This window comes from Ambystoma mexicanum, chromosome 11 (assembly GCF_040938575.1).
Source record: "Ambystoma mexicanum isolate Mex_15411 chromosome 11, UKY_AmexF1_1, whole genome shotgun sequence".
NCBI classification, from domain to species: Eukaryota; Metazoa; Chordata; class Amphibia; order Caudata; family Ambystomatidae; genus Ambystoma; species Ambystoma mexicanum.
This window is the reverse complement of record NC_090934.1, coordinates 527,961,616-527,989,554: the sequence shown is the minus strand read 5'-3', so window position 1 is coordinate 527,989,554 and position 27,939 is coordinate 527,961,616.

The following is a 27,939-nucleotide window of genomic DNA, read 5'->3' as shown; positions in this document are numbered from 1 at the left end:
TCCAATCCAGATTCCTTGCGTACCACTTTGATCTGTGTTCGTAGAACACACCAGATGTCTGGGATGGCTGTAAATGAGCGAAATGGGAGTGTGTTGAGGACAGTATACCTGTCCGTATCGGTCGCAGCCAAAATGGTGGCGTCCGTAGAACAGGCGCGGTGGCCGGCAAGTTCATAGGCAAACAAAATGGAGTTGTCCTAAGGACACTGGAAGTGTTCGTACAGTGAATATAGCATGCGTGCACATGCGCAGCACAAACGTAAGTATAGCGAACATTGCGCCGGTCCCTAACTGTCCGTCTCACTTATGTCGCACTTTGGATTACTTTGAGAACCCGAACACTGTCTGTAGGAAACCAGCGCACATGCACATGTTTTATTCTGTGCATTTGCAGTCCAGGGGACTTTCATTAGTGGCGCGGATGTGTTGAGGACGTCATCATGTGACCGCACCCACGCTCAGCATGGGGACTAATTTGCACGGTTGGTGTGCTTCCGCAACAGTACAAAAGAACTTGTAGACACAAGGCAAAGCATTGTAGAGTGTAAAAATGTAATTTGACACATCCCAGATAATAGCTGACCTCAGGACTTGCTGTGTATAAAATGTTTGTACCGCTTTGTAGGGATGAAGAGGGTCAAGAGGCAAACCCCTACACCCTTACAAATGGCCACACCCCCGACCGCATCTTCATTGTCCTTCTAGCTATAGCAGATTGAGGTGTACTGCCTTTACTTCTGTAGTGACCAAAAGGAAACTAATCGGTATGGCTTCCATGGCTGCTGTTGGGTCATTAGCCTCTGCAGCACCCCCAAACCCGCCACCACCACCACCTCCCCAAGGGCCTGCAGAGAGATATATGGGTGAGGATGTAGAGAGCGAGGAAGAAGAGGAGGAAGAGAATGAAGTGGAGGAACTCTGCACTAGGAGTACTCGCCGGGAGTCGTGGGTGTCGCGGTTGTTTTCTGTTTATGGGAACATACCAAAAGCAGGTGCAAACCTGGTGAAGTGTAACCAGTGCGAGGTGGTGCTGAGTTACAGGAGATTTGGTGCGTACAGTTTTGGTACGACGACCATGAAGCAACACCTCACTTCGTTCCACACACCGGACATTAGCAAGGTGGTGCCATGTGAAGAGCGTAGTCGATTGAGTTCCTCAACAGCATCCTCCGTGTCCGATACTACCACCACAATAAACACTCCTGTGTGGGAGCTGCTCCCTCCAGCTGCCTCACAAGCAATTCACAGTGCTGTTGACCCTTACCTTTCAAAGGTGACAGTAGTGTGCATGTGTTGTGACGCAGTAATCTGCAGGGGGGGAGAATTTTCAAAGTGCTTTTCAGGCTGCAATCACAGAGCACCAGAAGATGTGCTCCGTTCCTAAATAAAGCTCACCCTAAATCTTTCTCTGGTTACTTGCCCTATCTTATCCCTGTGGCTGGTGTCCCTTCCTTTGGCCTCTTGTGCTAGTGTACCGTGTGCTGTTAAGCAAAAAACGTAAAAACAACAAAAATTACAGATTACAAAATTACAATTGCACTTTTCAGAGCCGCCTTTCTCAGTATAACAATAGAACTATGAAGTGATGTACGCTGGAAGTAAGTGGCGGCTCTGAAAAGAGCCTTTTGGTGGTGTGTTGGGTGGGTCACAAAGTGTGGATTGGTGAAAACGGATTGTCAGATAGGTTAGTGTGATTTCAAAAGAGATTGCAATGCATTTTGTACATTGCGAAGAAAAATCTGATTGACAGCATATGTGAGGTGGACTTCATCTCTGCGGAAAATGAAAGTGCTGCGAAACAAAATGTTTTCATTGTGGAAAGAGGACATGCCAACATCTCTTAAAAATGCACACACAGCTTTATTCACATTGCATCTCACTTTCTCCATTTGTGGACCAAACGCAGAAGAACGCAGCCATATTTGTCTTTGTGCAATACGGGAAAAAAGTATGTGATAATTTGTCCATGAGCTTCGCAAGTCCTTGCTTCATTGCAAATTGCAATGAAATCCCAGATACATGGCATAAACTGTTTCCTCTGCAATGAATGATCAGTATATCTGGAGGTACCAAGTCCAGCCATCTCATGCCTCGCACGCCATGCCAGTGCACTTCCGCATGAGGGAATCCGAGATTTGTAGATAAACTGCAGCTTTCTGCATGCACCTTCAACCAATGTATCCATGAGTCTCCCAAAATCCAGATGATCTGTTTTCGAGCATGGAAAGCCATGGCTGTGTGGTCTCCTGTGAGGGAGAAGACGGTCTTACTAAAGTATGTCGGTCAGAACACACCTACTGAACTTTATGGACAAATCCCTAGCTCCACTCATTCACATTTAAATGCGTCTCCACCCCTGAATCCCTGTTGGTGATATGTGCTGGCTGTAAACTACCGCCATGTTCACGGACATGTACAGGATCAGAGCGTGACAACGGTACATTAAAGTACTATTCCCCTTTTTCCCCTTTAAGGTAGGCTCTGAAAAGAGCTGTTTTTTTTTTTATTTTTGGGCCAGATACCGTCCAGACATCTGGTATTTTATTATTTTTTTGTATTTTTTGTCCTTGCTTTACTCTTGCAAACATTACAGAACCTTCTTTAAAGCAAGCCCTATGTTCCAAAAGAACACTGCATTTCCCAAAGAAGATAGTACTACACCATCTCCTTCAAAGTAATCCGCATTGCTTGGAGCAATGTTATCATGGCTGTTATCGTGGCTGCAAAAAAACATACCAGCTGGTAGCATGAATGCACACATGCCACGATTGATGATACACCTCCTGATCTGGACAGAAAATAGAATTGTTGTTCCATTGTACTCTTGGGAGTAAAGCAGAAAAAAAGACTTTTGTTGTTGGGAAGATGGTCATGAGTGCTTCAACCAACTGTGCCAAATCTGCCAACAAAGTATGTGAAGTCATGTATCTCAAATGGCAAGCACCGTAGTGCAAAATTACGACATGAGTGCTCATTCTACGCATCTCTACAAACTTGCATAATTGCTGCAGCATTGGCATCAGTGTCAGCGCTCCATACCACCTCCACTCCTCTCACATCAAAATGGTGTGCCACATGCCTACTCTCGGCATAGTGTTGTAAGCCTTGCACAAAAATGTCTCCAAGCATCAAAACCCTGACCCTCTCCACTGCTGCCATCTTCCGTGTGCACACCGTCTTTCAACACAAAAGAGTAATGTGAACATCTGATTGGCTGATGCCCACAGTTACCTTTCCATGCAGGATTTGCTGTACAAACCCGTATGTGAGACGCCCTACCAGCGGACAAGCGTTGCCTACATGCGGCACGTAACTCTTACCCAGTCCTTCCACCCTTTCCACAGTGGTACGAAAGTGAGTCCCTCATTGGACGCAACTAAGCAGTCGCACAATCATCAACCAATCACATTGAACATTGCTAATTTTAACTCCGTCATCAACATTGCGCACTTCAACATTAAATGATGATTCTGAATGGAAGTCGCATAGCATTGCAAAGCACATACTTCACAAGCTACTGTGCAAATATTGCGAATTTCTACGTAAAGCTCCATGCATGTGCACATGCATGAGTATAGAGAACAGGTATGTATATTTTAATCAGAGAACATGTGGAACCCTTATGATTTAATTTAGAAAAAATAATGGTGCTAAATGTCCATAGGGAATACATAACAACGCTCCCCCTTTAAAGTGCAAGATGTCCGATTTGTCATTCACAAATCGCACGACTGCTTACTGTCGTCCGCATAACGTGGACATAAATTGCAAGCATGCCTATTTAGGGCAGAACTCAATTTTGTATGTGAAAATGTCAGAGTTGTGTACTCTGTACGCCCTACAGTAATGCTACTTGCAATGTTATCATATGAGAATAGAAAGCGCTCCCGATTGCGGTGGTGACATTTCCTATGTAAACCATTTGTCGGTAGAATGTAAACCATTCTACCGACAAATATCCAGTGGCTGACAAATCCCTATGTGTTTGGTACTCAAATAACATGCATAATCCATAGAAGGTTAGATTGTGAAAAGAAGTTGCTGTAGCAAGTTTTTGGCATTTCGGTTATTAATAATGGTTCTCGTCACAAACAGGCCACTTTGCACTCTCATCTGAAGCACATTGTAGTATTATACAAACAGTAAAGTAGCCTTACCAAATCATTGCAAGAGTTCAATGCACGTTGACACACCATGACAAAGAGCTTCCCCATCAGACTCATGCACACATGCACACTGCACACATACATTGGACAGCAGACCAAAGTATATGTTTTTTCTCAACAGACACCAAAGAATGCCTACCAAAATGCAACTCCATAGAAAGGAACGCAGAAGTAGAGCAAATAAAAATAAAGGTGCCCAATGTAAGCATCCACCTGTTGTAGAGTTTGAAGAGAATGTTGTTACAAACCAGCTAATGCAGTTGGGTAACAAAATAAAGGAAGTCTCAACTACCAAAACTTTACCTCCTCCATCAAAATGTGTCACAAAACACAAAAATGTTGTAAAAAAATGCCTACCAGTACAGCTAACAATGTTCCTATTAATACTGATAGTGTAAGAAGAACCCATAGTAAAAAAAGTAATTTAGCAAAAATGATTTGTCACAGTCCTTCAGAATCTACTAAGAAGAGGACTGAAATCATCCTCACCCCTTAAAACCTACCGTAGAAATGTTATCCTACAAGCTCTCGTGGACAGTGCAATCCTTCTCAAAAGGAAGTTGTTCATATTAGTGTTAAATAGGATGATAGCACTAACAAAACTAAGTACCAAACTACAAAAGAAACTCAGCAATAAACAGACTGTGAACTAAAATAATTTCTTACATGTTTGTGGTGGTGAATGGAGTCACACAACAACCACAGAGCCATATTTTATGCTTGAAGACATTTTTGTGCAAGGCTTACAACACTATGCCGAGAGTAGGCATGTGGCACACCATTTCGATGTGAGAGGAGTGGAGGTGGTGTGGAGCGCTGACACTGATACCAATGCTGCAACAATTTGCAAGTTTGTAGAAACATGCGTACAATGACCACTCCTCATGTGGTAATTTTGCACTACGGTGCTTACCATTTGGGATACGTGACTTCACTTACTTTGTTGGCAGATTTGGCACAGTTGGTTGAAGCACTCATGACCATCTTCCCAACAACGAAAGTAATTTTTTCTGCTTTACTCCCTAGAGTACAATGGAACAAGAATTCTGTCCATATCAAAGCATCGGGAGGTGTATCATCAATTGCGGCATGCATGCATTCATGCTACGAGGTGGTATGTTTTTTTGCTGCCACAATAACATTGCTCCAAGCAATGCGGATTACTTTGAAGGAGATAGTGTTGCGCTTTCTTCTTTGGGAAATGCAATGTTCTTTCGGAAAGTAAGACGTGCTTTAGAGAAGGTTCTATAATATTTGCAATAGGACAAGCAAGGACAAAAAATACAAAAAAATACATAAAATACCAGATGTACCAGTATCTGGCCAAAAATAAAAAAAACGGCTCTTTTCAGAGCCTACCTTTAAGGGGAAAAAAGGGAATAATACTTTAATGTACCATCGTCACACTCTGATCCTGTACATGTCTGCTAAAATGGGGGTAGTTTGCAGCCAGCACATATCACCAACGGGGATTCAGGGGTTGAGACGCATGTAAATGTGAATGAGCGGAGCTAGGGCTTGGTCCATAAAGTTCAGAAGGTGTGTTCTGACCGACGTACTTTTGTAAGACTGTCTTCTCCCTCATAGGAGACCACACAGCCATGGCTTTCCATGCTTGAAAACAGATTATCTGGATTTTAGGAGACTCATGGATACATTGGTTAAAGGTGCATGCAGAAAGCTGCAGTTTATCTACAATTCTCGGATTTCCTCATGTGGAAGGGCACTGGTATGGGGTGCGTGGCATGAGATGGGTGGACTTGGTACCTCTCTGTGTTACTTTACTGACAGAGCGTCCTCCAGATATACTGATCATTCATTGCGAAGGGAACAGTTTAGGCCATGTATCTGGAATTTCTTTGCAATTTGCAATGAAGGAAGGACTAGCGAAGCTCATGGACATGGTTCCAAATTGTCAAATACTTTTTTCCCGTATTGCCCAAAGACAAATATGGCTGCGTTCTTCTGCATTTGGTCCACAAATGAGAAATCGAGACGCAACGTGAATAAGGCCTTTTTAAGAGATTTTGGCATGTCCTCTTTCCACAATGAAAACATTTTGTTTCGCAGCACTTTCATTTTCCGCAGAGATGGAGTCCACCTCACATATGCGGGCAATCAGATTTTTCTTCGCAATGTACAAAATGCATTGCAACCTCTTTTGCAATCACACTAACCTATCTGACAATCCGTTTTCACCAATCCACAGTTTTTGACCCACACAACACACCACTGAAAGGCTCTTTTCAGAGCTGCCACTTACTCCCAGCGTACATACACTTCATTGTGTTTGCTCCGCTTGCACCCTCCGTTTTTTTCCCCTACGACTGTCCGTGAACTTTTTCAGAACTCCGCGGGGGTCTACGACCGTCACTTCATAGTTTTACATTTATTGCTTAACAGCACACCTCACATTAGGAGAAGAGGCCAAAAGAGGGTAAGGAAGGGACACCAGCCACGGGGATAAGAAAGGGCAAATGAACAGCGAAAGATTCAGGGTGACCTTTATTTAGGTAAGGAGCAGATCTTCTGGTGCTCTGTGACTGCAGCCTCAAAAGCACTTCAAAAACTCTCCCCCCTGCAGAGTACTGTGTCACAATACGTGACATCTGGGATGACATATCATCTGCCAAAACACTGTCACAAAAATTGTACAGCTTTGGAATAAAAATGCTCTCCCATTGAGAATGTTAGTGCCACGAACCTGCAGACTGTTTAACAGGCACAGCCTTATATGGCAAATCTAAACACATCGGGAGGTGGTAAGGGATTACCGGCACCAGTAAGGGCACCAGTGCCGGTAATCCCTTAGTGCCCTACTACGAGGTCCCTTAGCGGGTCCCTCCCCTAATGCTTAGTTTTACCAGGCGTTATGGAAGGGACCCGCTAAGGGACGTCAGAGCTAATAACGGTACCGCAAATTGCGGTACTGTTAGTAGCACCTTCCCCATTCCCGTTGAGCCCTATAGGGGCTCAAGTGGGAATGGGGAATGGTTCCCGGAAAGGGGACTTACCGGTCCTCCAAGGTCGGAATGACCTGGTAAGTCCCTATTCTGGGAACACGGACGCGGAATACGGTAAGGGGGTAGCCATGGCTCTAATAGCGCCATGGCTACCGCATACCGTGTAATGAGGCCCATAGTCTGGCTAAGCATTGGTCCAGCTCCATCCAGAAAAAGAGTGCGAAAATCATACCAAGACATAGAAACAATAGCCAAAAATGATCCCAAAAGCCAGGACATTTTTTAAAAAAAAAACAATGTATTAGACACATACTACCCAAAAAGAAGTACTGCTTTGGAAAACATGTACCACATAGCCCAACATTTCTCCTACAAGAATAATGTTCAACCAGATGAAAAATGTGGAAAATATGAGAACTTTACTACATGGCCATACTGCAACTTTTTAAACCATGGAGAAGGAAGAAGATTTATTAGGTCCCATGGCTCATTTGATACTGCATTCAATAACACATGTCAATTTCAAGCAAAACAAAAACATTTTGGACAATGAACGCCAACAAGAGGAAGACATTGAAGCACAACTAAATGAAGACACTCACGAGGGCAGTCAACCGTCTGTTACAGGAAGCCTACAACTACTTGAAGAGCCACTCATTGTAAATGAAGCAGAATTAGCCATGACTAGAGAACACCGTGTATCAATATGAATAATCAGAAGAAAACTTGGCACTGCTGAAATCGCAACTAAATCATGAGCAATTTAGCATTTTCCTAAAAGTGACTAAAGGAATAGAACATGGTTTGCAGCATGAAAGTAAAACATGTAGCTGTCAAAATCATAAACCTGTACTCCTCTATGTAAGTGGTGAAGCTAGATCTGGAAAAACGTATCTGTAAGGGACAGGTTGTTTTGTGTTAAATTGTAGTGTTAAATACTGGTTGGGGATGCCCTAATATTGTTTTTTTTTAGATTGTGCTTTTCGATCCTGGCCGTTGTGTGAAGGGTCAGGGTTTGAGATAATGGGCCTCATTACACAGTAGGCGGTGAACCATGGTGCTATTAGCGCCATGGTTCATGCCGGTAAAATACCGGCACCACCTTGGTGGAAAGGGGAATTACCGCCCCTTTCCAAGGTTGGCGGGGCGGTAATTCCCCCTTCCACCATTGCCCTTCCCCATTCCCATTTTTGCCCCATAGGGCTCTATGGGAATGGGGAAGGTGCTAATTACGGTACCGCAAATTGCGGTACCGTAATTAGCTCCACTGGTCCCTTTGCGGGTTGGTTTTTAACGCCAGCAAAAAGCAGGTGTTAAATTCCCAAACCCGCAAAGGGGCCTCGTAGTAAGGCGGTAAGGATTAACCCTTCACGCCTACCGTGTAATGAGGCCCATTGACTTGTTGGAGCTGTCATCGGGATGGGTGGTCATGGTCAACCTAAACTTTTGTTGGTGGATTTGAAGATGGCTGGCTAGCATCTTTAAATGGTTGGAGTATTTATATTTATCTTGGCGTGGTTGGATGTGCCCGATTGGTTGAGTTTATCTGTGTGTTTTTATGTGTATGTGATTGGGATGCATGCAGCAATTATGTAGGTTGGTCTTTGCCTTGGATCTGGGTGTGAGTCTAGAGTCTGTTTGTGGCAGGGGCAGACAGAAGGTGAATTGTGTATTTCTTGAAGGTCATTTAGGTGTATAGGGGCAGTTTCGGATTTTCATAGTTGTGGGGAGTCCCATGTGGAACTAGCATGTTGGTGTGGGCTCGATCTGTGATGGGTGAAGGTGTCTTTGTAAGCATGCTATTTATGTATGCATTAAAGAGGGAGGTGTGTTATGATGTGCTTGTCTGAGGTGTGCTGAGGTATGTGTGTGCCTGTGCGTGTGTGTTGCAGTAACAGACAGAGATGTGTTGTATTGTGCTTGTCTGAGTCTGCTGTGGTTTGTGATGTGGCTGGTGATGTCATGTGGAATGTTGATGTGTGAGTGAGAGAATGTTCAGTGTGAGTGTTCCATCCAGAGACAGTTGGTCCCTCCCTGCTTTGGTAATTGGGGCTGGTGTTTGTATATCCTGATGTATTATGTCCTGTTGTAACTGTAACTTATGAACTGGCAATAAACTTACCAGAAGTAACCCAAGTGAGTGTGGAACTTCACAGAAACATCCTGTTTTTATTAATGAAAATGTTTTTGTAAATGGGTAACTGCATCTTTGTATTATTGTGATATATTTGATATCTTCATTATAAGATAACACATTGTTAGACAAACACATCAATAATAATGTATTATTGACCCAAAAATGGTTAAATGTCTAATGAGGTACTTTTCAATAATCACCACTGACGCAGCATGCAGCACAGCATCGAGAAGGCCTTAAAAGGTAAGCCTTTGAATAATCACATACCCTTGATGGATGATTTCTACATCCTTATTACAAGAGACCACTGCCTCAAAACTGTTTACCCCCGTATTTCGTAGTCACATAACGCACCATCATGTTGCCTTTCAACCACATATTAGAACAAGATACTATTTGTTTTTTGAGTTGGAATGTCTAAAATATACCTAAAGTGGCATGAAATCACCAATTGCCCCTCAACCCACCTCCACAGATACAACAAAAGACAACTCTCTCCCAAATAATATGATGACAGAGATATGTGTCAATTACACATTTAGAACATTGTATGGGTAATTTCATGTCACAATGCGGTAGCTCACCTTTGATGCCATCATTCACCACCACTTAATAAGCCTATTGACCACAGAAAAGACTGTTTACATAAACAGGGAACTGTGATATTTTCAAACAATTGTCATCAAATAAAAAGCTAAAATATGTATTATTTTGTCTGATCTTTAATCGGTTCAAGTATATTTTTAACTCCAAGTTGCTCTTCTGGCTTCAGCAGGATTAGTGTCTTGAAATAAGTGTAAGGTGTCTTACAATATATTCTTTGGTATTCACAGTCTCTGAACTATTACAACTGCACCACTGTCTCTTAGTCTTGACCCCAAGGTAATGGTAATTTCTCTTAGGACCCTAGGTGGGAATTTCCCTAGTGGTTGGAATACCAAGCGTACAATTCTTAAGGCACAGTTCTGGACTGAGATGGGAAAAGTTTGGTCTAACATATCTCAACAAATTCATCTATGTTACTTTGCATTTCTGTCTCTGGACTACTGTTCAAGGTTCCCGAATTGTATGGAATAAAGTGCCCACAAGAATATTCTTCTCAACGGTTCAATCTTATCAGTGCTTCTGTATCATGTTCACTGAGGGTTTTGTGAGTGTGTCGATATTAGATCCACTCGATTTGGTTAGCACCTTCACACTTGAATTTCTTGGATTTTCTAGCACTTGTATTCAAAATGCATTTGACTGGTGTAATGCTTTTACACTTGACTCTCTTAGATCTCTCAGCACTTGTATTCTTGAGGCACTTTGTGGTGCAGTATAAATTGTGGAAAATCTGTTACTGACTTTTTTCCTGCTGAAGAGCAGTCTTGGAATGGCTTACGGGAGCTGCCCACTACTTACCATAACTGCCCTAGGAACCTGCATGTCTTCCATTGTTGAACATGCTGGCTATAGATCCCCAACAACAGCATTGCAACACATGCAGCAGAAGTGTTTGTTGAAATGCAATCTGGTAAATGTTGACGAGGGATGCAGATCACCAACCATGAACACACTAGGATCCTGCATCCCATTCATTGGGGAACACACTTTGTCAAATTCATCTGCTCTACCAACGGATATTGAAATAAGAGTGACTATTTATGTATTATGCAGGTTGTGGAGCAGGAAGTGTACATTTACAGAACAATACTTCATACCATGGATTAGTACATGTAGGTAGTGAAATTTAGAGGCAAACTACCTTTTTAGTAATCTGTGTTGGGTTCATACTAGTTAATTTGAGTGCTGGAGTTTGTGTTTTATTCCAACACATACATTGGGACTGATTCATAGAAGTGTTTTATAATTGCACAATATCATTGAAAAACACTATGTGAATCAGGCCCTAAAACTTTAGGAGGATTGTTGGTGGGTTGGAGAGGAGACATGCTTAGACTGCCTCCTGAGCAGTTTGGCAAGTCCAAGCTGCAACACATTAACATACTAAAAAGAGATCCAGGATTACTCCTTCACGTATCTGCTGAGACAAAGCAACCCACAATTTGCAAGACAGTTGCCCATTGATCCAGCCAACGCCAACAAAGAAAATCCAAGAAATATGCAAATAGACTTTACAAGATCAAACTGTACAATAACAAATACATTGGTGGGATTGGGTTAGGAGATGGATGAACTCAGCCTCCATAACTATTGAACATGCCCTACCAACACCATATTAAATACAACTGTTACAACTTCCACTTCTGCTTCTGTCAATTATAAGCAAGAACAAAAGAATATAATGGTTACTCAGTAGGAGTTTTGCCAAGTTAAGTATTGGCACTAAATGTAAAAAGGCAAGAGTCTTGAGGGTTTTGGAAGGAGATAAATGATGGAACTGGCCATCCCTTCAGACTACCTGGAAAGTGTAACCTGCTGATTTTGGATTTTGGTCTCATAGTCTGTATATGGAACAAAGGGAATATTGTTATTCAAATTCTTTAGAAGATTCTATTTATATAGCATTATCATTTTCGAATGATTATCTAACTTAACACAGCTTTATTTTAATTAGACTGATTTTAGGGGCAGTAAGCAATGTCTGTAAGAAACCAAACGGCAGGTTTATCCAACAGATTCGATTTGCAAATGTTGGATCATTGAAACTATGCCACATAGGTAATACGAAGGCTTCACCAACAATGTTGAGGAGCCTCAATACTCAACCAGGAAGGCCACTACACATGAACAGCAAGAATTGCAACACAGGGGAATTAATGGGTGCATTGACTATTACTTTTCAAAATATACACATGTTCCATTATAGTCACCCAGGGAAAAAGTGGAAATGTTAGTCAAATTGAATTTACCCGTCCACCCACTTGAACCTTTCATTTTGTTTGGGAAAGGAGGTTTGCTGAGTTTAATAGTTTCAGTAAATTAGATACCAACATAGACACAAAATAGTCTGCTGGTTAGTACAACCAAATCTCAATTGATGATTCTAGAACCAAAATGTCAAAACAACTTAGATGGTACTGTATAGGGGAATATCCTGGAATGCTTCTTTAAAAGTAACACCATAGCTGATACCCAACAGATTATGCATCTGGATTGGTGTTGAAAACTGGGAGTTGCTAGTCATTAACTGAGGTATAAACAGACTATGCTGTGGAACGGCTAATAACTAATTTTACACAGGATTACGTGCATAATACGGCCAAATGTGGTATAACAAAGCTTGCAAAAAGGCACATTTTAATAACAGATAACATCTGTAAAAACAGAAAAAATGTGAAGAAATTAAAAAAAGGAATGAGATCTTATAAAGGGAAAGGCTTCCCATCAATCCTTATCTAAAAAGGGAAATGTCTAACTCCTTTTATAAAGGCTATTAACATGATTAGCATTCATTGAAAAAGTCTTACTGAATGTTGAAGATAGATGAAGGATAGAAGCCAACATATATGATGGAAACAATGGAAGGACCTCTGTGTCTGTTTTCCAAACTGTAACAGGAACAACAAAGAACTTGGGGAAAAGTGTGGCAATTGTGAAATCAGTAAACAGGATTGGACGAAAATATTGAACACCTTTACTGTGGACCCGAAAATTGAGGGGGTTTCTTGTCGACTTTTTCGCACAAATATAGATGGTAAGTGGGGTAGGGATATTTATTTGGAATGTGGAATGTGGGTAGTGGCTGGATTTTTTGTGCATAAAAGGAGAAAAAAAGGTCGTGTTTTTCGCGATTCGCAGTTAAGCGTTCAGTATTTTCATATAGATCCCAGTAAAAAAAACGGCAAAAATGAATGGAAACAACTTGCTAGTGAGCAGGGATCAAAGGCCAAAGCTAATATTGCACCTCCTGCAGATGCAGTTGAACACATGTTTAGGGGAATTACTGTAAGAAGAGCCTACAATTACAACAACAGGTAGCTACACAGGTAACAGATTTGATGTCAGTACACCATGTCTAAGGCAAAGCCGCTTGAAACTACTATGTCACTGATCAATAAGGCATTGGAATGGACCAATAACATACAACCTGACCTGCAATTGATCCAGCTATACATTTTAATGGCCCGTAGAATACCTTGGATTTGTTTAACACATCAAACATTAGAAGGCGCTAGCATAGCATTTATATTTTGGAGTCAATAGATGGTACACAGGCTACTGGATTTGAACCTGTTGAAGGATAGGAACATGGGAACAGTCCTTCATTTCGTTATTTTATTTTTAATACAAAATGAGGCCCCGTAGGAGAATAAGAAAAACAGACATTATCCAGTAGAGCTTGATTAAGAATGTGGTGGAAGCGTTAATACCCCATATTGTGATCAGTGTACAGGAAAGACATTATTCCATTTGCTATTACAAAGAGATGTGTAACTTTATGAGCAACTTTGCTACCTATTTACGTATTAGTTATATCCTTCAAAGTCTCATATTTTTGTGTGAGCTTCTTCAATATGTACTATGCCTTACCACACGATGGAGTTAAATCCTCCACTTTAAAGACAAAAATAGGAAGAATTACATATTGGAATTACCACCAGTAGAAATTGCAACACAATCACCATGGAGTACTATGGGCTCCAAAAATGGGGACTATTACCACCCTGAAAGCAAAAAGAGTGGGCACCACTATACGATATTCACATTTCTCAAATAATTGTTTCTGTGTAGAAGTTTCCTTGCCCTTAAGATTCCTTGTTGTCAAATTGTAAAAAGGAGCTGGCTGTGACGAATAAGGAGACACCCTAATTCAAAAATACACAAGAAGCCAAAGACCAAGTGGGATGCAAGGTCACACAGCCGCTCTCTTAGAAGACCCAATCAGGGTATGTAAGTTATGTGAACTCTACAAGGCTTGATAGACTCCAAAGTAAAATTGTTTACATATTCAAAAAATAATGATAATAATGAAAGTTCAGTGGTATTTCATAAAGATTTTTATCAATCACTGGTTTTGTGAGAGAATACGTCTCTTGGTATGAGGCGTCACTAATATCTTCTTAGTGAGGAAGAAAAAAGCCAATAGCATTTTATGTCAGACCAAAAACAATCTTTTGCCAATGCATTTCGGATTTACAAATCCTTCGTCAGGGCAAGTCTGTAGTTAACATGTATATTTACATAACATCCAAAGGAAAGTGTATTACAATGCACATTCACAAAAAATATAAATAACATACCAATCATTGTACTGGTAGAAAGATCGGTTGATACATAAAAGAAAAAATAGAAAAAGAGAAAGAATAAGAAGTCTGTAATTAATAAGGTTAGCAATGACAAGAAATGCAGCACGCGTTTACCTGAGAAAATGGCAGAATGCTCAAAAACTATGGAACCTGTAACAGCACCAACATAATTTATGGCATTAAATGCCCGTGTGGAAAATTCTATGTGGGCCAATCCACAAGAATGGCCAAAACAAGGTGGAATGAGCATCGTTCATGTATTTGTAATGCTAACACCAACTCTGCCGTAGCACGGCACTGGTTGGAGAATGGACATAATCTAAACTCAGATTAGATTTGTGGTTTTAGAGGTACTCACAAGAAACAACCCACATGAAGACCTTAACCAGCGGTTGAATCGCAGGGAGTCATTCTGGATTGACAAACTTGGGAGTCTGGTTCCCAATGGGATTAACGTGGAGATTAATTATCACTGTTTTCTTTAAATTTTGTAATCTATTTGCTTTCAAGGTATAATCTCTAGCAACTATTTACTGTGATATATCCTATGTGTTATGGATTTAGACCACCCCGCTGTGTTTCCTGGACTTCGGTCTGGGACCCAAGGTGCCGTCTGGCGACGACACCATTACAGTGGGTTGGTACTTGCAGCATGACTCTACTGTTACAGTAGTGAGCAAAATGCGTGACACCCCAAAAATCTATGACGTCCACACGTCCGTCCGCTCCAACTGGCACGTGCGGTGTAATGTTCCCCTACGCACTCCTTTATCCCAAATGTGAACGCCAACAGACAGCGCGTGTCAAGTAACTTACGCAATTAGGCCCTTTCCTCTATTTCAAATGTACCCGCTAATTTCGCACACACAGAGTGACCCTCGCTCTGTTTCCGGCTGCCCACTCGAGAAACACGTAAGACCCACGATCCTGCGTGTGAGCCTTTTTACCTTCCTCCTACGAGCCATCTGCTGCTGCCTGCCCACTGCATGTGCCTGCTGCCCACCTGCCCTGCAATTTGAGTGCCTGCTGTCAAGCCATTGCCAGTGCTCCTGTCCTTGGCCCTGTGACCACCTCAGCTGTTTCCGAAGACTCCCAACGTGCCATTCCATCACCACCGCTACACAGCCCAGCCCCAGTACCACCTTGCACACCCACACCTGCCTCGGGGGTTGCATGTCTGAAACAACATCTTCAGAGGTTAGTGGCAACCCCACGGCAGCGAGGCAGAGGGCTGTCAACTTCACAGTCAGGAAAGTTGACATCCTGGTGAGCATGTCCTGGGGCATTATGATACCCTCTTCCAGGGACAATCACAAGTCAGCAAGGAAGGACGGAAGCTAATCTGGGACCAGATCATGGGTGCCATCAACGCGGAGGAGTTGGCACCCTGTGACTACCACCACATGCACAAGCGCTGGGATGACCTCATATCTAGGACCCACAGCTAGGGCCTTCACTTCCTCCAGGCTGGTGCCAAATGGGGGGTGCACAGGGGCTGGATTAACACCACCAACATATGGCTCCTGGAGAAATTCTACACAGCGCTGCACACCCAGATCAGCGATTTGCAGCTCTGTCTGGAGTCGTCAGGTGAGTGTTCATGTGTTGCTGGCCTTCACAGTGCATGTGCATGTTGATGCATGGTGGGAGTATGCACCATGGCCTTACAGCAAGTATGCCTCTTGTGTGGATGTCTGTGTGCATGTTCCAAACAGTGCTCTACATGTGTTCTATGAACCATGTGTAGGCTTTCCTGTTTTCAGTGAAATCCGATTAACACTGGAAAAACACCCCTGGGAGAAAAAGAGCCTCCTATGTTTAAACTGAAAAACACTGTTTTCCCTATCCCAGTGGGGCCTTAGTGCGAGCAGGAATGGAATGAAGTTTGGTGGTAAAGGGCTGGCTGGAGAGGGGATTGGCAGACAATAGGAAAAGGGCCCTGTTCCCCCCATGTATGCTTGTTTGCTTTCTCCCATTGCTTCCCATCCTGTCCCCTAACCTTATTCAAAAACAATGTACATTCATTGTTACATTGTTTTCTTTGTAAAACAAAATATTTGTATGCATATGTGGTAATAGCTATTTTGAGGAATTCTAGGCACATTTTAGCCATTTTTGTGGTTGCCGATTCATGTCTTAAAATTGGATAAAATTCCTCAAAATACTACTGACAAATATATATATTTATCAAAAATGGTTTAACATGGTTTCAGTGCCTGTTTGTGGCCACAGATCCTCTGTGTATGTGTATCTGTCTGGAGGAGAGCTGAAAAGTTTCAGCTACCTGTCTGCTTTAAAAGGAAAGCTATTTGAGGCTTCCATGTATGAGGCTCCCGTGAGGTTACAGTGTCATGGTCACCTCCCAACCTCATGAGGCTCTTTAGAGCACACTCACACAGTGGTCCATCAGAAGCTGCAGACCCCTGAATTGCTGCTTAGCACTTTCTTTCTTCAAGGACAGTTTATAAATCAGGAGCGATTTATAAACAATGGCTCATTTAAGGGACCATTGTTTTGGACAAGATGCTCTTAATCTTTCTGTGTAAAGAAATGCAAATGGAAATTTAATTCTAAAAGCACACAGAAAGCACGAGCTAGTTGCCTAAATCTACGATGTCATCAGGCCAATTTCACACAGAATGGTTTTAAACTAACTACATTATTTTCGAATTCTCATATTAACAACAAAATGTGTTTATTTTTGGTAGAATGTAATACTTTCATCACACCATTGATGAACCCTGAATTTGTCAAACACAAACATTTAACCCTTTCACACATTACATTTTGTTATAAGCCTTTCAAAACCCAAAGGCCATTTTTGCCTTTTGCTGATTTGCAAACCTGGAGACTGGTGCAGTTATTTTTCCCTGATTGTGGCTGCTTTTCAGGGCACAAGTAAAGAATACATGTGGGTGGACAGCGTAACTTTTTTTCAGAGGGCGGGTGTGACCCATCAGGTTTTTTTGAGGTTGGCAAGCTTGCTCAAGTATTTGGCTACCAGGATTTTACCTAGGTTGTCATGTTCCCAGTGGAGACGCGTATCGACAAGAATACAAGCACTTGTCTCGTATTGGGATTTTGTTCTCCAGGGAATATTTCACTACAGATTTGTGGGTTTAAAAGGTAAGAACCTTGTATACATTGCCAGCATATGTATTGGGACATTTCCTCTCTCAGGTTGTTTTTCTGGTGTTCATTACCTTTTTTTTTAAAGTCCAATGCTCTTTTGTAAAGTATTAACTTTCTTCCAAGGGGAAGGTCAAGTTAACTATATTTGCATAATTCACTTTAAGATATGTTCACTTACTGTGTGTATATTCATGGGTGCCAGTTTTTTTCATTTTCGCTATGTGGACAAAGGTACCCACACAGTGACATGAGAGACCTATGCTCATCCCCAGTCGAAACACATTTTATAGCATATGTTCAGCAGGAATAGGGAAAAAGCCATATGAATTACAGGAAGGTATAAACATATAACATCTCAGAAGCAATCATCTAACATGGTAAGTTTCCCTTGCAAAATTCTGTTATAGGATCCCCTGATATTTCCACACCAGGCAAACAGTTTAGACCTGATTACCGTCTACAGTCAAGCCTCAGGAGGTACATTAATCAGACTCCCTTCTCATTTTGTAGTGAGCAGCACTTGATAAACAGTTATTATCCGCTTGGAGTTTATTTAGTTGACAGTCAAAATGATCCTTATCCCCACCAAAGTGAGTGCTCTTGGGCAAATCCTTTTATCACACTATGCCGTATCTGCTCAAATTAGAAGTCTCTACAATGCGGAGAGTTCGTTTTCACAAATCAAAGTCATCATGGGAAGAAAAGAAAGGGCAAAGTGTCCCTGGAAAAGAATTGCATGATTTACTACAATAATTTTGACTTGTAGAAATATTAGATATTACTGGATTAATACATTCATCTTTATTCTCCTGAAAGTGTTCATAATATCGTGCTCTGAGAGACATTACCCTAGTTATGCACACAATGAAACAATAAAATAATATTTGTATGTTTACACTGGAAAAAACAGTTATCTGTAATTTTTAGAAGGGGGCAAATGGGAAAACACTGATAAACACAGACTGCGAAAATGTATGAAAACATTGGAAAAACACCTTCAGATGTAAAATAAAATAAATCCCTAAAGCAGGAAACCATAACCATGGGCAATTTCAATGGTCTTATTCTTGCATTGTGTGTTGTTCTGCAGCATTTCACAACGTGCATGTGGTTTGTCACATTTGTCTGATATGTGCCTGAGTGAGAGGTGTGACAGATGAGGGGTGTTGCCAACATCATGAACATGCATGGTGTTCATGTGTATGTGTCTAAGATGTGCATGTGTGACTGGCCATCACTCCTGGATGGATGTGACAGGTGAATTTCAATGTGTGACCTAGTCTTGTTGCTGATTGCCATTGACGGGACTCTGATGTGATAGCTTATTGCACTGCTTAAGGACTGTCAGGTGATGTGTGTGCATGACATGTGTATGGCCCATGATGCATGTGTGTGTAGCATGCACAATGTATAGGTTGTGACATTGCCATGTCCATGGATGTGATTGTCTATTGTGAAGGACAGACATGTATATGTATGTATATACATTGCATGTACCTGTCTGTTGTTGAGGGTGATGATGGTTGTACCCGTTAGCAGTGTACTTCATGCAAATATTTTTGTTGCCAAGCACACATCGATGCAGTACCCTGAATTGTGTGTTCTATGTCTCCTTATCTGCAGTTGCGTTGGGTGAAGAGGGCAGAGGCTGTGCTGTGGAGCAAGGCAGCAGGGATGCCTCCACTGGGCAGAGACACAAGGCCCAGTCATGCACACTGGACACAAAATCTTTGGGGAGTGAGGAGGAGACTGGTGCAGCATCTCAAACATTGGCTACAGCAGCTGAGGGGAGGTCTAAAAGGGAGAAGGTGGATGTGGACTCCTCGGCAGCAGGGGGGGACAAGTGAGCCCATACAGGGGCCATCCGTTGCAGAAGATGCTGCAGAGGCATCCAGGTTGGCAGTGGAGGAGGAGAAGGAGGAGTAAGGGCCATATTAGACCAGGCCATGGGGCCTGGCGAGGGTGGTGAGATGGGTGTGACTGGTGCAGTTCTGACACAGAGGCATGAGGTTGTGCGGGTCACCGTGGAGAGGCCAGTGCCAAATCCTGTCCGTGGGACAGCTTTTGCACGAGTATGCACCTACCAGCATGCCTCAGGCCGGACCCAACCGCAGGTGTTGGATATTTCCACCCAAACCGACACCCCAATGCCTGCGGCTGTTGCCATTCGAGACAGAGTGGAACCCCTGCTAGCCGGTATTGCAAGGCGTACAGCCGTCATTTGTGATGATGTGCAGGCTTGCACTCGTGGGCTTGCACATCATCACAATGAGGTTTGGCATCTCCTGAACTGCCTAGCAGCATTCCTGGTCTTGAATTGGATGCGTGGGCTGGCCACTTATGTGATCCCCTCCTCGTCTTGCTCCTCTGTGTTCCAGTCATCCTCCCAGGTGCCTTTCGGATCATATCCAAGCAGGGCCCCCTGTGAACCAGTCAGACCCACGTCGGCCAGTCTGGTGGAGCTATCATCCCTGCATGATTTGGGAGTCATCAGTGGATCAGCTGAGGTAGTCACCACGCCGATCCAGGCTATGACAGGAGCCATGGCAATGGAGGGAGAGCAGGCACCCAGGAACAGGGCACAGGCCCGAAACCCCCGGGTGATGACATCAGCCCAGAGGGTGTCCACAAAGCAGGCACCGGGTGATTTGGCAATAGCAAGCTCGAAGTAGGAGGCTATTGTACTCAGGAATACCATCACAAGGAGGCAGGTATCCGGTGTCAGGCAGGACACAAATGTAGACCTCCGAACGAGGATGTCTTATGTGTTCGTGTGATATGGGCAGCAAATCTGGGCAGAGAGACAGCGGGCTCTGGGGGGGAGAGTCACCATGGACAGGGCAGAGGTTTCACTTTGTCAGGCAGAGAGACAGGCTGACATCCTCGAGGATACTTGCAGGGAGTGGAAGGGGATGGAGAGAGCCATGTTATATTACCTGCAAACCCTTGAGGAGTGAGCAGATGCCCACATAGGGGAAGTGGATGTAGTTTTCGATGATGCCCTGGCCGAGACATTGACTGACATTGGTGACAAGGAGGACTAGCCGCTGCCTGTGTAAATAATTTTGTAGATATAAGTTTCCTTCAATTGTTCCTATTTCCTTATTATTTGGAGCTTTGCTCATGGACATTACACCATTTTTTTTGTACATAGTTATGTAGGTGTAAGTTTCCTTTTTTTAAATGTATTTTTTTTGGAGTGGGCTCTGGACTATCATCCATGTTTTCTTGTACATAGTTTTTTGCTGTGTTTGAGCTGTTTTATTTGTAATTTTATAGATTTTTTTTGTGTAAATATTTTATACACATGGACATTTTTATTTTTTCTATTTTTACATGAACATCTTTTAAGATCATGATTTATGATTTATGATTTTATTTACAGTATGTACGGTTTAAATAGAGCTGTTGGATACATTTATTTTTTATTCTCACAGTCATTGTCAGTCACAGTTATTTATGCAGTGTGACTATTTCGTAGTCCATTTAGTAGCCCTGATCCTGCCCATTGTTATTCATGTGTGTGATTGCTTACTTGCATGTGGTATGTTTGGTGTTTATTTGAGGGGTGAGTATACACATGGGGGCGGACCGGTGGTGGTGTGTGAAGAGGGATTTTGTGTGTGCACAGGCAAAAGGCATTTCCTTTTACATGTTCAGCATAACTGTGTTTTTGCCCTTAATGTGTTTGTGAGTGAGGTGGGTGGGTTGACTCTGGGAGTGTTACATGTTCAGGAAATTTGCACATGATTTGCTTGATCCTGTGTAGCAAACAGGTGGTGTGTTCTCCTTCACCAGCATGTGTTTTTACAGTATTCATCATCTGTGGTGTTCGTCAACCTCCTGCACTGGGACACACTATTGGCATTTCATTGTATTTCCACATTGGCTGCCCATTGCAGCTGTCTTGGTGCGTGGTGCACTGTCTGATTGCCATGTACTTCACACATGGGCAAACCAGTGAAGTGTTCATTAGGGATTATGTTCTAGGAATGGCAGCTGAATAAGGCTCAGGCTGTGGGACACCTTGCCAGTGTTTTTTCAAGTGGCAAACATTAAGGGTGGTTTAGAATCTATCATTGGTGAACAATTTGTCACTGGGGATTGATGCAATGACATTGTTGGGAGATTGTTGGGGACAGATATTCTGTTTGCCCAGCTGCCACACTCATGGATGTGGCCCGGGTGAATGCATTAATTTTTGTTTGCAGGATACATGTTCTGGTGTATATCCAGGCTGGTGTCACTACATGGCAGTCAAGGTGCACGACACACAATCGATTGAGTGATGATTTGGCAGTATGTCAGGGTTCATCATGCAGGTGATGTCCCATGTGGTGGTGGATGCAAGCAGGGTGGGGGCATGGATGATGGGGCTGGGGTATCCCGTCTGGAGGGGGCTGCTTGCAGGGTGGAGGCACAGGTTATGGGGGCTGGGATTTCCCATGTGGATGGGGCCGTCTGCAGGGTGGGGTCACGGGTGATGGGTGCTAGGGCTGTGGTATCCCATGTGAAGGGGGCTGCCTGCAGGGTGGGGGCATGGGTGATGGGGGAAGGACTGTGGTATCCCATGTGGAGGGGGCTGCCTGCAGGGTGGGGTCATGGATGATGGGCGCTGGGGCTGGGGTATCCCATGTGGAGGATGCTGCCTGCAGGGTAGGGGCACGGGTGATGGGGGCTGGGGTATCCCATGTGGAGGGGGCTGTCTACAGGGTGGGGCATAGGTGCTGGGGCTGCGTTATCCCATGTAGAGCAGGCTGCCTGCTGGATTGGGGCACTGGTGATGGGGGTTGAGGCTGGGGTATCCCATGTGGAGGGGGCTACCTGCAGGGTGGGGGCACAGCTGCTGGGGTTGGGGTATCCCATGTGGAGGGGGCTGCCTGCAGGGTGGGGTCACGGGTCATGGGTGCTGGAGCTGGGGTATCCCATGTGGAGGGGGCTGCTTGCAGGGTGGGGTCATGGGGGATGAGGGCTGGGGTGAGGGTATCCCATGTGGAGGGGGCTGCCTGTAGGGTGGGGCACAGGTGATGGGTGCTGCTACTGGGGTATCCCATGGGGAGGGGGCTGCCTGCAGGGTGGGATCATGGGTGATTGGTGCTGAGGTATTTCATGTGGAGGGGCTGCCTACAGGGTGGGGTTGTTAGGCAGAATCACCTGCAGTATCCTTGGGGAACACTACAGGTAATTAGGACTACAAGTGTAATCACAATTTCACCTTTGGTACAAGCCTGTACTACACAGTAAAGAGTTTAAGCAAGCAGTAGGACAAGTTACACAAAGGACCAACTAATACAGTGAATCAAATAAACACTACTCAAGGTTTCTCAGTAAAAGAATATACATGTATTTACTCAATCATTTGTAAAACATTACACTAGCACAGGCAGTTCAATATCACACACTAATACACCACAAAAATCCAACCGGTAAGTAATTGAACAGGTTTAGCTCAAAAATGAAGTGTGAACAAAATTGCACTTCAGATACGTAAGAAGGGAGGGAAAAGACAATATTATAAGAATAGACAGACCAAATACATTCATAGGCAGGGCAAAGGGTTTCAGTTAAATACAAACAGCAATTCTTCTCAACAGGCCTGGGCCAAAGTCAATGGTTCAGAGTCTTTTTTATAGCATAGCAGAGCTCTGGTAGATAATTATTAAGTCTTTGCCACAGATTCTTAAAGGATTTTGCGAGGGGATAAGTTTGACAAATGTTCAGGGAAGGACAAGCTTTCGTAGTTGAGGAAAGTTTCACACAATTTCTCGATGGCCGAAAAGATTTTCGGACTACGTTTGCACAGTACCTTTTAAATGAACAAAGCTGTTGCAGAGGCAGTTGTTCCTGGCACCTCAAGCAGATCTCGCTGTTCCTGTGCTTCAGCCATGGGGACAAAAAGGAGGAAGTCGGCAGTTTCCTGCACTGCCCGGGGAAGAGGCCAAAAGCTGTAGCAAGACGTCGGTTTAAGGTGTGAGTACCTTAAAGTCCCCCTTTTCTCCTTCCCTCTGGCTATCCAGTTTTCAACAGCACTCTAAAGAAAATTCAACCAGAATAGGATGGTGTCCAGGTGGCTTGCGAGTTGGTTGTTCCCACCAAAGTCAAGGGAAGAAGTTAAACTTGAAGGGCTTCTCTGTCATCAGTGTTTCAGGCAATTCAGACCTGCAGCGGGGCTTCACTGGTCATCCAGGAGTTGCAGCAGTTCTGTTCCTTCCTCTCCTCTTCGGTTATTTCGTTCCAGTGGTCCACTCTGCTTTCCAAGTCCCAGACAGCCAACTGGCCAATCACACCAAAGTGCATTCAGGTCTCCTAGGAGACTAAGTACAGAGAGTTATGGGCACCTCCCTCACATCATGTCCACCCAAGACATTCTGGCACCAGAGAAGGGCTTCAGCACAGAAGCCCGCCAAAGGGCACAAACAAAGGGACCAAACCTGGTTTGGCACGCTGACACAAACACAAGAAGGACTTTTCCTAAAAGAAATGGTGAAAAAAGATGACCAGAGTCTGTTTTTACAGATAAGTCTGGGGCGCCATATTGATTTTGAGCAACCGTTTTTATCAGTCACGAAATATCACGGTAGTGGATCTAAACCACTGCCACCAGCCATTTAAAATAGGAAAGGCAACATTTTACTGTTACATGAGTGTTTTGACTCAGGGGAAGCTAAGCAATCCCTCCAGCACACTATAGTAAGATAGGGTGTGCTGGGTCAGTAAATTTAAAGAGACTAGTAAAGTCAATAGTCTGAAAGACACCCCTGTGCCACTGCACTGAAGGTGCTGTGTGACACACAGAAAAATAGGATGCCATGGAGGTTGTTTTAAAAACTCCATTACCAAAGAACACAAAAGTAAAACACACACAAAACAGGTGGAAGAGTGGGAAAAAGGCTCAAACTCTTCCCAGGTAAAACATCTAATCCTAGAAATCCAGCAAAGCTGCCGGGGGTCTCAAGAGGTAAGGGAAATTAGCACATTTGGAGAATCCACCCTAACACTTGTCCCCCCCACACTCAGGGACAGGAGGATTTAATCCACTCCTGGATGAATCTCCTTACTCCAGTCAGTCAAACATCCTGGAGAGACCATCAGCATTTTGGTGGTGACACCCTAACCTGTGTTCAACGGTGAAATCAAACCCTTGCAGGAGGATTGACCATCTCAGGAGTTTTGGGATTTCCCCTTTCATTTGCATCAACCATCTCAAGGGTTGGTGGTCAGTTTGAATCACAAATGTAGATACATACAAGTATGGTCTAAACTTCTTCAATGACCACACAATAGCAAAGCATTCACGCTCAATGGTTGTCCACCTTGTTTCTGGTTCCTTCAGCTTCCTGCTGATGAAGCAAATGGGGTGCTCCGTACCTTTCTCATACAGTTGATTAAGGACTGCACCTATACCTATATTTGAAGCATCTGTGTACACAATGAAGGTTTTGTTATAGTCAGGAGCTTTTAGGACTGGAGTTTGACAAATGGCTTTCTTTAGGCCTTCAAATGCTCGAGTGCACTCCTCATTCCACCTGACCTTTTTAAAGAGTTTGGGAGAGGAGACCACATTCAAGGGAGAAGCTATGGTACCATAGTTCTCAATGAGGTTCCTATAGTACCCAGTGAGACCTAGGAAGGCTCTCACTTGGGTTTGAGTATTAGGGGTGGCCCAGTTTTGTACAGATTGTACTTTGCTAGGCAATGGCCTGATTTCACCTCATCCCACATCATGTCCAAGGTAGACCACTTTACTCTGACCAATTTCACATTTACTAGCCTTTATGGTCAGATGGGCCTGCTTAAGAGCCTGCAAAACATATCCTAAGTGGTGAACATGTTCTTTCCAAGTATGGCTAAACACTGCAATGTCATCCAAGTATGCCATGCAGACGTCCTCCATCCAATTCAGAACTTGATTAACCATTCTTTGGAATGTAGCAGGTGCATTCTTTAGTCCCAAAGGCGTTACCTTAAACTGGTAGAGGCCTGCTGGGGTTGAGAATGTAGTTTTCTCCGTGGCATGGTATGCTATAGTTTAATTTTTTTAAACTTTTCATTTGTCGCCAGTTTTCCAAGTTAACTTTTAACTTGTTACAGGTTTGCCAAGGCTTAGAATTTCTTGTAGAAATTGGCATATTGTAAGGATGAGTTTATGTGATCTGCCGATAAGCATCTCCATCCATCTCTCTTCTGTCTCCATCGTCTGTTCACCGATCTTATAGTAGGTGCCAAATCTGGATCTTTGTTCAGAAAGTTTGTTGCATTCCATTAGTAAGTGGAAGAGTGTTTCTGATTGTTGAATATCTGAGCAAAAGTGGCAGAAGTCTTCTTTTGGAGGAATTTGTCTGGTTTTGGCTAGGTAGAAGCGGGTTGGTATAGTGTTCATTCTGGTTTTTAAGTATATTGCTCGCATTTTGGCATCAGGGAAGATGGCCAGGCAAGCTGGTAGTTCGTTAATAGATCTGATATCAATCTTGCATTGTAGATTGAGGGTGTATTTTGTTTTCTCTTTCAGGGTTTTTATCCAATCGCTTTTCATTATTTATGTTTTTGCGTGTTGTGGGCGTAGCATCAGCATTTCGTGGGAAATGTCTTCTGTTTTCATAAGTTGCTCTAGATTGTCTTTCCATTTGGCAAGCATTGTGTTGTTCATTGCCCCATCGTGGGTCTTCAAGATTTGAATTGCTGGTGTTTTCTCATCGGTGAGGAGCTTGCGGTATAGGTCTAGTTGTTTCCATAAGAAGATTGAGCTGATGGCTGTACTGCTACTTCATGCCTGATCTTAGGCATAGGGAAAGAAGGTGGCAGCTGCAGGATTTTACGCCAGAAGGAGGCTTCTAATTTTGTCCAGCCGTAGTCCATTGCATTTATCATGGCTTCTGTTCCATAGACTATTGTTGGGATGACCTTTTGTTTATAGTGTGTGGTTATGGGTTTGAATGAGTATTTGCCAAATTTTCGCTGGATCACGCATCCTTGTCTTGCCAGGGATTAGATCCTTTGTTCTAATTTCAGAGTCCTCTCTTTTTCGGTTTTGGATTGGTTTATATGGATTCCCAGATATTTTAATGTTGTTACTTCTTCAAGCTGGCTGTGATTTACATAGATTTTTAGTTGTTTCCCATTGTTATTGATCGATTTGGTCAGTTGCACAATTTTTGTCTTCTTTGTATTGATGGTGAGTTCATTGAGGTACACGTAGTTGCTTAATTGACTGAGACTGTTTTGTAGGCCTGAAGGAGTCTTGTCCAGGAGGATAATATCATGGGCATATGTCATGATTTTGACCGGCGTTGAATTTATCTTTGGCGGGTTGAGGTCTTCAGGTTGTAGATGAATCTCGATGTCTGCGGTGAAGAGATTGTACAGTGTGGCTGCGAGGGGGCATCCTTGTTTTAATCCATTTTCGGCTGATATTTTTAGAGTTGTGTGACCTTCTCGTGTAAGTCTTATTGTTATAGAGGTTTTTGAATAAAGTTGTCTGATTGGTCCCAAGATGTCGTTAGGGCATTTCCATTTTTCAAGTTTGTTCCAGAGTTTTTGCCGAGATATCCCATCAAAGGCCATGTGAAGGTCTATGAAGGCCGCGTAGATTTTTGTTTTGTTGTATTTTGCTTCATGTTTTATCAAGTTTAGCAAAAGTAGATTGATGTTTGTCCTGAAATTTGGGGTAAACCAGTTTGTCTTGTTGAAAAGCGATGTCTCTCAGTTGCCCATTTATTGAGTTTTTTTTAGTAAAATCGACGCGAAAAGCTTTCCTAAGGGATCAAGTAGTGCAATTGGGTGGAAATTTGTCGGGTCATCTCTCGGTCCTTGTTTGTGGATGGGTACAATGGTTGCAGTTTTCTATGATGTTGGTATCCGGTTTAGCTTGTTTATGAGTGTCATGATATTTCTCATTAGGTTAGCCCATGAGTGCGGATCTTTCTTTATAATTGCATTTGATGTCCCGTCCGGACCTGGAGCACGGGAAATATTGAGTTTTTGTATGATGTCATAGATATCTTGGTAGTTGCAGGTTACTGTCCACTTTATATTTTGTCTCTTTGCTGTTGTTTCAGTTTCTGACGCATGTGCTTTGTATATTTTTGTGTAATGTTCAATCCATCGCTGTTCTGTCACATTTCCTGTCAGTTTTTGTTGGTGAGCTGAATTGTTGTTTAGCAGATTCCATAGGTCACAGAGTTTGTGTGTTTTGTAGGTTTGTAAGATTGATTCTGCATCTGCTTGTAGTATCATCATGCGATGTGTTTTAATCCAATTGTTGTAGTTTTGTTTTGCTGTTTTTATTTTGGTGAGCGATTCTTTGTCTTTTCTTTTCTTTAGTTGTCACACGGATTTTCTCAGTGCGCTTT